At 47.3% G+C, this 13,744-nt stretch overlaps 1 protein-coding gene across 9 annotated transcripts in view; it reads left to right on the top strand.

Moving 5' to 3' along the window:
- The window catches only part of SYK (spleen associated tyrosine kinase), a 596,672-nt gene that overhangs the window by 216,962 nt on the left and 365,966 nt on the right, over nucleotides 1-13,744 (top strand). The gene's annotated exons all lie outside the window — the stretch shown is intronic.

The raw sequence follows: 13,744 nt of genomic DNA, 5'->3' as shown, positions 1-13,744 counted from the left end.
GTATTTTGCATGTGCAAAATACCATTCTGCGAAAAATCGCAATTTGCGATTTTTTGCAGAATTGCCTTGCGACCTGGATTTTGCGAATCGCAAATTGCGATTCGCAAAATCCAGGTCGCAACGCAGAAAATCACAATTTTTGCGATTTTCATTTTGTGGTCTGCGAATGCCTTTGATGCATTGCAGACCACGATTTTGCACTCGCAAATGGCCGATTTCGCAGTTTGCAAGTGCAAAATCATTTGATACATCTGGCCCATAGTTCACGACCATTTCCTTTCCTGCATACATAGAGTGGGCTATTCCTTAAAATGTGTGATGGCACACTTGATATTAGTATGGCAATTTGTAGCACACTTTGGGCCATATTTATACTTTTTGACGCAAAACTGCGCTAACGCAGTTTTGCGCCAAAAAAATTAGCGCCGGCTAACACCATTCTGAAGCGCCATGCGGGTGCCGTATTTATTGAATGGCGTTACCGGCGTTAGCCGACCGGCACTGCCTGGTGTGCGTGAAAAACAACGACGTACACCAGGCAGCGCCGGCGTAGGGAAAAATGGCGTTTGGGCGTCCAAAAATGGGGCAAGTCAGGCTGAGGCAAAAAAATCGTCTTAACCCGATTTGCGCCATTTTTTGGGGTGCCCAGACGCCATTAACATGACTCCTGTCTTAGCAAAGACAGGAGTCATGCCCCCTTGCCCAATGGCCATGCCCAGGTGACTTATGTCCCCTGGGCATGGTCATTGGGCATAGTGGCATGTAGGGGTGCACAAATCAGGCCCCCCTATGCCACAAAATTTTTTTTAAAAAAATACTTACCACAACTTACCTTTTCTTCCCTGGGATGGGTCCCTCCATCCTTGGGTGTCCTCCTGGGGTGGGCAAGTGTGGCAGGGGGTGTCCCTGGGGGCAGGGGAGGGCACCTCTGGGCTCATTCTGAGCCCACTGGTCCCTTAACGCCTGCCCTGACCCAGGCGTTAAAAAGAGGCGCAAATGCGGGTTTTTTTGCCCCGCCCACTCCCGGGCGTGATTTTTGCCCGGGAGTATAAATACCACGCACATGCCTGGGAGTCATTTTTTAAGACGGGAACGCCTACCTTGCATCTCATTAACGCAAGGAAGGTGTTCACGCTAAAAAATGACGCTAACTCCATGAACTTTGGCGCTAGACGCGTCTAACGCCAAAGTATAAATATGGAGTTAGTTTTGCGTCTAATTTGCGTAGAAAAAAACGATGCAAATTCGGCGCAAACGGAGTATAAATATGCCCCTTTCTATTACAGAATGAGGTGACACTGCAATACCAATATCCATAGCACGTTTAGAGGATAGCATTTAGCTGTCCTTTGGTTGGCTCTCTAGCTGATTACAGAAGCAGTACTTATTTTGTAAAAATAATAAGTGCATCTCCCCAAAGCTTTTATTAGGAGTCTGTTGCTGGTGCTGCTAATTCCCGGGGTTGCTTAATACCAATGCTGCCTAGTTTGAATTCCATTTCATTCCTTTTTCTGCAACCCCCCACACCCTCCACTTATAAGACACAGACACAGCTGCCTACTCTCCCATACCTGCATCATTCACACCCCACACACAGTAGGTAGGACCTCTACCTCTCCTCCCCCGACACCTGGCTCTGCTCACACACTGCTTTCCACAGCCTGATGCTCAATCCATTTCTCACTGTTGTCTAACCCACCAGTTGTATCCCACTCCTGAGGTGTCCGGATCTGCTTTGATCCTCTGATCATCCACTGTCAAGCTCTCCAGCATTTCTCCCCAGGTCTTCGGGTCAAGCTTTGCATTTTCATCATCTCTCACATTTTCCAGCCTCCATTCCTCCGCGACGGTTCACTCCCTGAGGTCCGCCAGCCATCGATCTGGTGACAGTGGCGTAGGCCTAGCCCCATATATTGTAATACATCTCCTTGCTAATACCAGACCCAGCAAGGCAAAGTGAAACCTCATCTTCCTCCCCTTAACAGGGGTCGCCAACAATCCCAGCAAGCAGTGCCACATCTTTCTCTCTACTCGAGTGCTCGTCACCCTGCACAGGTTGTCTACCACCTCCGTCCAATAGTCTCCTATTCTGGGGCAGTCTCATGCCATATTATGAAGTGTGCCGGGGGCCCACTGCACTTGGGGCACCAATTGGCTCTAGTTGGGAAAATCCTTTGTAGTCATTGTGGCGTAAGGTAGGCACGATGCAGGTAAAATAAATGTGTGAGTTTAAACTGTGCCATGTCCCGACCTGAGCTCATGCACGTTTCCATTCCCCCTCCTTTCCACCCCATATGAACCCTCTTCATGTTCACTTGACTATTCCATTTCATTACTGTGTACAAAAGCGAGATAAGGCCCATGTCAGATCCTATGTCCAATATCTTTGTGAGTGCGTTGGACTCCGTCGGGTGAGCCAGGAAATAAATCACAAATGAAACCAACACAGTAAACAATAATACAAAACAAGAAGATGGGATGGGAGGACCATCCAGTTCTCAGGGCACCTCCACCATGTCATCAACGACTCCTGAGCAACTCATGCAAGAGTTACCTGATGTCACTGTCTCCATCAATGCCATCTCCGCCGCCACCTTCTCCAATCTCTGGCTCTCTACATCGAGTGTCTCATCCTGGCAGACCACAACCCTCATTACGGAGCTCAGCATCTTCCTGTCTCTGTTGCACTGATGTCCTGATGATCCCTTACAGCGCCATCCCTGCGACCACTCCCATGGTCCCCTCACCATCTGTGATGGTACCCGGCCCTCTACTCGGACTTCTGCCAAGTCCTACACCTCCTCCAGTGACGTGAAGAAGTGGGAACGCCCACAGTGGAGGACCTTGAGCTTTGCAGGAAAAAGCAGCATATAGGTGAGACTCATTGCCTTCAGTTTTTACTTGACACCTCCAAAAGAGTGAGGTAAGCTCTGCAGTCCTTGTGTGCAGTCTCTTAAGATGCAGATTGTCTGGTTCTGAAAGACAGGGTCCCCTGTCTGACGCACTGAATGCAGGATGACATCCCAGTCCTCAGTAGTCCTCCAGGTAGCGGAGGCGGCTCCAGTACCCCCTGAGCACGCTCAACCACAAAGACCGTGTTGAGGGCTGTCCCCAGCAGCACACTACAAAGTTATTGTTCAAGAAAAAGGTCTGGGGTACTCCCCTCAGGACCCTCCAGAAATCCCATGAACTGCAGGTTGCTCTGGCGGGATGGTCCCTCTGCATCCTCCAACCGCATCTCCAGTTTTTGCGTCTGTGCTGTCAATCTGGCAACTGCATACCAGAGGGTGGCCACCTCTTCCTGGAGTTTGTGCACTTATTGTTCGTTTTCAAGGAGCGCTGTGCCACCTTTTGTAGTTCTGCCCGTAGCAGACGTACATCCACTGACATTGAGTTGATTTTCACCTGCACATTGTGTGATTCTCTCTTTTCCCATTGGCAAAGGGGCTCTTATGACCAGCAGAGGCCCAACTTGCAAGAAGTCCACAACACCTCCCGGGTCCACTACCCACAAGGCAGTCCCACTACTGGCAACTAAGTGCCACAGGAGTCACCAGTCCAAATCTAGGGGCTCATGCTAACAGGTGCTTCCCCTCAGCCGGTAACAGGGCCCTGGGTCTCAAGGCTCCGTTCTGGGGTAGGGCCCGCCTCAATGCAGCAGCCCTTCCTTGGGGGCCGAGCTGGGTTCAGAGGGCAGGAATTTATATCTCTGGTTGCCCTGCCTTCAATCCTGTCACTACCAGTGGTGGCTGCTGACATTTGAAAGTGGTGGGGTGCAAAGGTTAGGGATGAATTTTAAGTAGCGAACACCACTACATTTTCATTTACTTTCGCCGTGTCAATTATTTGGTGGCAAATCCATTGATGGCTCATGGACTGGCTCCTAGAGCCAAGCCCTACCCCCGGCTCAGCACTTCCAGCTTGGACACGTTTATAAAGGAAAACATTTTTCAACTGCAAGATGACTGAAATGAAGGCAATTTAGCAAATATATGTTGAGGCTGCAGGCATACCTCCAGACAATAGGAAGAGCAACGTGAAAAAGGTCAATTTTATCAAAATAAACACCATTGCACTCATGGATTCCTATATCACTGCTGAATGATTAGGTAAGTAGCAAACCCTGATGAAATCCATGCAACAAAAATGTGACATGTTTTTTCCAGTCCCTTGTATCCAGGCGGTATGGATTTATCACCCAAATTGCCTACAAACACTATTACTCGGCCACAATTAAGCATGTAAAACACCTGCTGTTAAATCTAATCATTCCTGCAGGGATACCTGTGCGTCCACTTCATAAACTATGGCATTGTGTGTTGTTAGTGAATAAAAAGTAGCATTGGCGTAACAAGTCTGTCTTTGTGATACTGTCTCCTACTACCTGTGTCCCACTCGGTACCATATACTGGGGACTTATAGGTAAGTTAAAAATCCCAATCAGGTGATTATCAATGTCATCTAATTTAAAGGAAAAGCACAAGCAATTTACCGCTGGTTAGCAGGAGTAAATTGCACATAGCTCTATAGCCAGCAAAAATAGGTTTCAGCAAAAAGGCAAAAAAGTCTGGGGTGATCCTGGAGTGAGGTTGAATTTCCAAATCGCTGCCAGAAGCAATGATCATAAGCTCATCAGTTCCCATGAAGGAAAAGCCCAGTTGACTCCTTGAAAGATCTTCACAGACAGTTCATACAATAGGGCACCTTGAATACTCAATGCATAATCAAGTCTCAGAGACAACAAGACATACAGAATATGACACACCTCAAACCACTCCCATTGGGGGCCTACTAAGCACCCACCATATGCGTATTTTCCAATTCAAAGATCCCTCTCAAGAAGTGTACCAATTCAGAACAACCTGCAGGTGCCTAACTCTTGGTTTCTACTAGGGTCACCAGGTGTCAGAGCTGCAACCCCTGACTTGCCATTTTTGATCCATGGCACTGCTTTTGCGACACCTACCCTAAAAAGTGGTAAAATCAGTTCTGAGAGCAGAAGATAATCAGTGCTGTGATGAGCTCTGTTTATTTTCTGCAGCTTCCACTGCGACTGGGAAATTGCAGTTAAAGTATTGTAAAATAAATAATCGCCAATGCAGTTCTCATTAAATAAAAAATGAAATAAAAATCAAACACATTTTTTATCAAGTTGTTTCCATCTTTGGTTATTGCTATTACATAAGAACATGATGTGGTTCAATAACACCTTCACCCATGTGTTTCACAATAGTGATAGGAACGAAAGGGGAGGAAGCAAGGAAACGAGTTGCGAGTTTCATGACTCAAGAAATGTTGTACGATAACTATATGAGGTGAATGAGACGACATTGAAGTGCAAAAGTAGACATGTGCGGTGCACAAGTTGTCTCATGAGAAGTGTGTTCTTGAGGCACTTAGATATGCTGCATGTGAGGTAGAGGCACAACCATCGGATACTGGGAGAGGTGAAAAGCGATGAGTATAGGTGCACGTTTGTGTAAATACTCCACAGAAAGTACTGGCATATTGAAAAGGAGAGGGAGTGAGTTCACGCGGCTCACACTCATCGTATGTAGAAACAAGCTCTGGAAAGCCAATAGGTCTCAGCTGTGGAAGAGCTATTGGTTTTGCCAGTGTTGAGCTTGCAGGAGGCAGCGTGGGGAGAGGGTTGACTTGAGGAGCTGCAGGCCAAGGAGATGGTCTCCGAGGCGCTTCACTTCCCCAACTCATTCCCAAACCTGACAGCTAGGTGGCCAGTGTCTGGGGGTCTGGGTCCCCTCACGACTTCTGCTGCTGGTTCAGCTAAGGGTGCCGATAAACACACACAGTTTTTTTTCTCTTTTTCTAAAGCGCGAAGCAGGGCAAAAATGCCACACAATATCATAACTCGATGTATTCGAGCAGGAGAGATCTTCTTCAGGGCACTGGGGAAGCCTGGGAATTTCCCGCAAGTAAGTGGCAGCTGCGTGTTGCATTAGTACCTGCATGTGCTTTTCGGGGTTGAATCCACCATGCACCGACTGCATGAGACGTGCTTACCTATCATGCTTAAGTTATATCACAAAGTTTGCAACACTCACCAACCATCCGACGGTCCCTCAGCACTGAACAACACTGTAACACGATGAGTTTGTCTTAGTTGCCAATTGCCTCAGGCTGTTCTGCTTGTCGTGCGTCCATGCCGTAAGCATGTAATGGAAGGTATGACTTCACCTTCCCTCAGGCCTGGTCCCACCCCCACGACTCCAGCAAGACGAGGATTGGCTGGGTCAGGAGGTGCCAACGCTCATTTGGAGCCTTGGGGTCTGTGGTAACAATACAAGGCTCCTACAATTGTAGACCCTGGCTAGGGTTCAAATGCGCATGTCGGGCTGGTCGGAGCAAGGTACCTGTCCAAACTGACATGCGCACTTGTTAGCGCGTCTGACCTTAATATATAAACTTACAAGGGTACGCAAATAGGTCGATGAAACTTTTGACTCGCAATTAAGATGTTCCCCCCATAACTCCTATACATGCAGATCAATAATCAGTAATTAATCAATAATGTCAATAATAAATGATACTCAATGACATTAGTAATCAATTGGAGTCAGTAATTGTCACACCCCATGACCTTTCAGTCATGAATAACCACACCTTTAGTAAAAGTTAGAATATTTATTTCCCTATATCAACAATGCTAAATTCACATAAAATAATCTCAAAATCAAATGGTACACATACAGAAACAACGCTGCTTGGACAACCCTGCGAAAGAAACACAATCTAATCAAAGCTAGAACTACTACCCATTCTGAGGTTACAGCGCAAATTAATAATAAGAATAATTGAGCCACTGATATCACATACATTTAGATTTCAGAAAAGAAATACATCAAACGTTATTCCCTATCGCAGACTTTTATTAGTGAGAATCCTTAACTAACACCAGATTAGCATCAGCACGTTGGGCCTCATGCAAAACAATTTAGTAAACATACATTTGGAAAACATCTAGCTATGGCTCTTATCAAAACAGTGCAGTTGGTACCTAGAAAGAAAAAGCAAACATACATTGCAAGTCACATTTGGAATTCATATTGTTCTCCTTAATTTGGATCAGCAAGCTAAGATAGTCTTCGTCAGCAAGACATCAGTTCAGTCAGCAAGGCATCAGGATTCAGCATCAAAGTTCAGAAAACGCAAAGTCTTTAAGCAATAAATTTAAGCACGTCCTTCATCAAGAAGCACAAGAAAGTAATGACGGTGGCAAAAGGGAAAAGCGCAATGCCGGTTTCTTCTCAGTGCAGTCCTGTTAAGTTAAATTTCCTAGAACTACTTCCTAAGTCCTTATTGGTCAAGGGATCGCATGTTCACACTTCATCCAATAAAACTAAAACTTCAAATCTATGAATTCTACCACTACTCCGTTTACATGTTGCTGATTGGCTTCTCTTGTAATGTCCTCATCATCCAGCTCATCAGGTAACAATATTGTTGCAGCTTATACTCCAGTCAGTGTCTCCATTGTTCTACTCCTGAGAAAGTCAGTCTTACACACATTGCACTCATAATGTTGCATTTAGCAAGAACAGCATCTTCTAGCAATTGGTTCTCATGAGAAAGACTTTTAGCTATGAGCACATTTAGACAGTACAATGGAAAATCACAGTTTAACTCCCTGAACGGCCATTATATTAAACGTTAAGAATACAGCTTGACATGAGGCCAGGCAACTAGGCCAAGGCCTTCGCTCAGTTAAGCCTACAATTAATAAAGCTGATACATAATGCATAACCCTTTATATTACATATTACTACATTAATCTAACATATACTCAACATTTCATCATAATAAACCATTAATAAGTATACTTTGTAAAAATTGAAGGCCACTCATCGTGGTCCCATTTTCAAATGTGTACATTTTTTTTCTAGGTTATTACATTTCCTACACAAATGCGTTACTCATAGTACAAGAACACTCATTAATAATTTTATTAAACCACCTGCGCTAGCACACTTCACCCCCAAGGAGGCCCGGCACACTTCACCCTAAGGAGGCCAGGCACCTGCCAATCATCAAGCAGGCAGGATCAGAGCAGAGGCAGCACCCACTGTTCTATAACTTTGCCTGGGTCTCCATCATGCCACCTGCTGTGGCAAAAAAAGTTGGAATCAAGCCAACACAGTTAAACATTTGATAGATTAAAAGGGAGGCGACGCCCCTGTGCATAATGAAGAAACCGCCACTGGGGCGATTTAAATTGGTGTTGCCGTACAGTGTTGTAGAATGCTATCTTCCAGCTTGGAGCTCCCATTTAGAGCCGGCAGTCAGCCACCTGGTAACGCATCCCAATCTAGATAATTTAATCACTCTGGGACTCGTTTTAGGCCGATGAATCTTTTGACCCTGATTGGAGACACCTTAGGACGAGATGGCTAATCAGCCTATCAATCGATAGATCAATAACCTCATCAATAATCACAATAGCAAATCAATCAAATTAATCAATGACATTAAGAAGAAATTAAACACACCATGACCTCTCAGTCATGAATAACCACACAGGATTTAGTAAGATTTATGATATTTATTCCCTATTGATTACAATTCTACTGATAAGTTTAGTAGTCTCAATACCAAGAAACACATCAAAAATGTCACAATGTGGCAACTAGAATAAGACTTCAGCAATGCAAAGATCATAAACATTAGAACAAGGCACAACGTCAACATGGATTAACTTTAGCAGAGTATCATTAGCGCATTATTCAACAAAGCATAGATTCAGTCATTTGTCTATTTGCATCATTCAGTGAACTCCTTAACTAACCTCGAATTATCATTAGCATGTTGGACTTCATGCAAAACAATTTAGCAACACAAATTTAGAAAAACATCTAACTACGGTCTCTGTCAAAAGAGCAGTTGGTACCTAGAAGAAAAGGCAAACAGACGATTACAATTTCATCATCATATATTTACCCTCTGTAATGGGTCAGTATTCAGAGTCAGTCTTCGCCCTCAGGACATCAGTTGATTCGCCATCAGCCAGGAAACTCAGCAAAATTCAGCAAGACGTGCGAATGGTGTAAGAGGCTGGCCTGGTTTGTAGTGGGTACCAGAGGTACTTACACCTTGTGCCAGGTCCAGTTATCCCTTATTAGTGTAGAAGAGGTGTTTCTAGCAGCTTAGGCTGATAGAAGGTAGCTATGGCAAAGCAGCTTAGGCTGAACTAGGAGACATGTAGAGCTCCTACTATACCACTGGTGTCATATGCACAATATCATAAGAAAACACAAAACACAGATATACTAAAAATAAAGGTACTTTATTTTTATGACAATATGCCAAAAGTATCTCAGTGAGTACCCTCAGTATGAAGATGAGAAATATACACAAGATATATGTACACAAACCAAAATTATGCAAGTAATAGCAAAAGGAAGTAATGCAAGCAATGTAAAGTTACAGTAGATTGCAATAGGAGCACATAGGTATAGGGGCAACACAAACCATATACTCCAAAAGTGGAATGCGAACCACGAATGGACCCCAAACCTATGTGAGCTTGTAGAGGGTCGCTGGGACTGTAAGAAAACAGTGAGGGTTAGAAAAATAGCCCACCCCAAGACCCTGTAAGGTAGGTGTAAAGTGCACCTACAACCCTCAGAGAGCACAGAAGTCGTGATAGGGGGATTCTGCAAGGAAAACCAACACCAGCAATGCAACAACAGTGGATTTCCGGACCTGAGTACCTGTAAGACAAGGGGACCAAGTCCAAGAGTCGCGACAGTGTCGAGAGTGGGCAGGAGCCCAGGAAATGCCAGCTGAGGGTGCAAGGAAGCTGCCACTGGATGGAAGAAGCTTGGTGTTTTGCAAAAACGAAGAGGACTAGGAACTTCCCCTTTGAGGATGGATGTCCCACTTTGTGAAGAAGCTTGCAGAAAGACCGCAAACAAACCTTGCTAGCTGCAAGGGTTGCAGTTAGGGTTTTTGGATGCTGCTGTGGCCCAGGATGGACCAGGATGTAGCCACTTGGATGAGGAGCCAGAGGGGGTGCCCAGCAAGTCAGGGAGCCCTCACAGAAGCAGGCAGCACCCGCAGAAGTACCTGAACAGGCACTTGGAAGATGAGTGAACCGGAGTCCACGCGAAGTCACAAAAGGAAGTCCCACAACGCCGGAGGACAACTCAGAAGGTTGTGCACTGCAGGCTAGAGTGTCGGGGACCCAGGCTTGGCTGTGCACGAAGGAAATCCTGGAAGAGTGCTCAGGAGCCGGGCAGCTGCAAATCACGCGGTACCCAGCAATGCAGTCTAGCGTGGGGAGGCAAGGACTTATCTCCACCAAACTTGCACTGAAGAGTCACTGGACTGTGAGAGTCACTTGGACAGAGTTGCTGAGTTCCAGGGATCACGCTTGTCGTGCTGAGAGGGGACCCAGAGGACCGGTGATGCAGTCTTTTGTTGCCTGCGGTTGCAGGGGGAAGATTCCGTCGACCCACAGGAGATTTCTTCAGAGCTCCTGGTGCAAGAAGGAGGCAGGCTACCCCCAGAGCATTTCACCACCTGGAAACAGTCGAGAAAGCCGGCAGGATGAAGCGATACAAGGTTGCTAGTAGTCGTCTGGCTACTTTGTTGCGGTTTTGCAGGCATCCTGAGCAGTCAGCGGTCAATCCTTTGGCAGAAGGTGAAGAGGGAGATGCAGAGGAACTCTGGTGAGCTCTTGCGTTCGTTATCTGAAGAATTCCCCAAAGCAGAGACCCTAAATAGCCAGAAAAGGAGGTTTGGCTACCTAGGAAGGAGGATTGGCTACTAAGAGAGGTAAGATCCTATCAGAAGGAGTCTCTGACGTCACCTGTTGGCACTGGCCACTCAGAACTCTGGGAGGTGCAGGTCAGGGGAGTGGTCACTCCACTTTCCTTTGTCCAGTTTTGCGCCAGAGCAGGACTGGGGGATCCCTGAACCGGTGTAGACTGGCTTATGCAGAGATGGGCAGCATCTGTGCCCATCAAAGCATTTCCAGAGGCTGGGGGAGGCTACTCCTCCCCAGCCATCACACCTATTTCCAAAGGGAGAGGGTGTTACACGCTCTCTCAGAGGAAATCCTTTGTTCTGCCTTCCTGGGCCAGGGCTGCCTGGACCCCAGGAGGGCAGAAACCTGTCTGAGGGGTTGGCAGCAGCAGTAGCTGCAGTGGAGACCCTGGAAAGGCAGTTTAGCAGTACCCGGGTTCTGTGCTAAAGACCCGGGGGATCATGGAATTGTCTCCCCAATGCCAGAATGGCATTGGGGTGACAATTCCATGATCTTAGACATGTTACATGGCCATGTTCGGAGTTACCATTGTGACGCTATACATAGGTAGTGACCTATGTAAAGTGCACGCTTGTAATGGTGTCCCCGCACTCACAAAATCCGGGGAATTTGCCCTGATCGATGTGGGGGCACCTTGGCTGGTGCCAGCGTGCCCACACACTAAGTAACTTTGCACCCAACCTTCACCAGGTGAAGGTTAGACATATAGGTGACTTACAAGTTACTTAAGTGCAGTGGTAAATGGCTGTGAAATAACGTGGACGTTATTTCACTCAGGCTGCATGGGCAGGCCTGTGTAAGAATTGTCAGATCTCCCTATGGGTGGCAAAAGAAGTGCTGCAGCCCATAGGGATCTCCTGGAACCCCAATACCCTGGGTACGTCAGTAGCATATACTAGGGAATTATATGGGTGTTCCAGCATGCCAATGTGAATTGGTGAAATTGGTCACTAGCCTGTTAGTGACAATTTGGAAAGCAGAGAGAGCATAACCACTGAGGTTCTGGTTAGCGGAGCCTTAGTGAGACAGTTAGGCGGTCATTCTGACCGTGGCGGTCGGCGGTCGCCGCCCACCAAGCGGTTCCCGCCGAAAGACCGCTCCGCGGTCAAAAGACCGCGGCGGCCATTCCGGCTTTCCCGCTGGGCCGGCGGGCGACCGCCAGAAGACCGCCGGGCGGCCCAGCGGGAAAACCCCTTCAACAATGAAGCCGGCTCGGAATGGAGCCGGCGGAGTTGCAGGGGTGCGACGGGTGCAGTGACACCCGTCGCGATTTTCACTGTCTGCAAAGCAGACAGTGAAAATCTTTGTGCGGCCCTGTTAGGGGACCCCTGCACTGCCCATGCCAGTGGCATGGGCAGTGCAGGGGCCCCCAGGGGCCCCACGGCACCCGTTCCCGCCATCCTGGTTCTGGCGGTGGACACCGCCAGAAACAGGCTGGCGGGAAGGCGGTCGGAATCCCCATGGCGGTGCTGCAAGCAGCGCCGCCATGGCGGATTCCCTGGGCCAGCGGGAAACCGGCGGGAAACCGCCGGCTCCCCTTTTCTGACCGCGGCTTTACCGCCGCGGTCAGAATCGCCCAGGAAGCACCGCCAGCCTGTTGGCAGTGCTTCCGCCGTCCTCCGCCATGGCGGTCATGGACCGCCAGGGTCAGAATGACCCCCTTAGTCATCACACAGGGAACACATACAGGGCACATACTTATGAGCACTGGGGGCCCTTCCTGGCAGGGTGCCAGTGACACATAGACTAAAACAACATATATACAGTGAAATATGGGGGTAACATGCCAGGCAAGATGGTACTTTCCAACACAACCCCCCCCCAAACGAAGGACAATAAGACTAGCCATGACCTGATGAGTCTTCATTGTCTAAGTGGTAATATCTGGAGAGTCCATCTGCATTGGAGTGGGTACTCCCAGGTCTATGTTCCACTGTATAGTCCATTCCCTGTAGAGATATGGACCACCTCAACAATTTAGGATTTTCACCTTTCATTTGTATTAGCCAAAGTAGAGGTTTGTGGTCTGTCTGAACAATGAAGTGAGTGCCAAACAGGTATGGCCTCAACTTCTTCAGTGCCCAGACCACAGCAAAGGCCTCCCTCTCAATGGCAGACCAACGCTTTTCTCTAGGGGTCAACCTTCTGCTGATAAAAGCTACTGGTTGATCCTGGCCCTCAGAATTAAGTTGTGATAAGACTGTCCTACCCCTAATTCAGATGCATCAGTTTGAACAATGAATTTCTTGGAGTAACATGGGCTTTTTAGGACAGGTGCAGTGCACATGGCCTGTTTGAGCTCCTAAAAGCTTTCTGACAGCTAGCTGTCCACAATACCTTTTTAGGCATTTTCTTGCTAGTGAGATCATTAAGTGGGGCTGCTATGGAGCCATAGTTTTTAATGAATCTCCTGTAATACCCAGTGAGGCCTAGGAAGGCTCTTACCTGGGTCTGTGTTGTAGGGGGAACCCAATCCATGATTGTCTGGATTTTCCCCTGAAGTGGTGCAATCTGTTCTCCACCTAGCAGGTGTCCCAGTTAAACCACTTTTCCCTGCCCTATCCGGCACTTTGAAGCCTTGATAGTGAGGCCTGCCTTTTGCAGGGCCTCCAAAACTTTCCACAGGTGGACCAGGTGATCATCCCAGGTGGAGCTAAAGACAGCTATATCATCTAGATATTCTGCACTAAAAGCCTCCAACCCTTGCAGGACTGTATTCACCAACCTCTGAAAAGTGTCAGGTGCATTTTTCAACCCAAAGGGCATCACTGTAAATTGGTAGTGCCCTCCTATAGTTGAAAATGCAGTTTTAGCTTTAGCATCCTCTGCCAGTTTGATCTGCCAATACCCTGCAGTCAAATCAAAGGTGCTTAGATACTTGGCAGATGCCAGTGTATCTATGAGCTCATCTGCCCTGGGTAAGGGGGAGCATCAGTTTTTGTTACCTGGTTGAGACCTCTG

This window comes from Pleurodeles waltl, chromosome 1_1, assembly GCF_031143425.1.
Source record: "Pleurodeles waltl isolate 20211129_DDA chromosome 1_1, aPleWal1.hap1.20221129, whole genome shotgun sequence".
Lineage (NCBI taxonomy): Eukaryota > Metazoa > Chordata > Amphibia > Caudata > Salamandridae > Pleurodeles > Pleurodeles waltl.
Note: the sequence above shows the minus strand (reverse complement) of the source record. Positions and strands in the feature narration are given on the sequence as shown.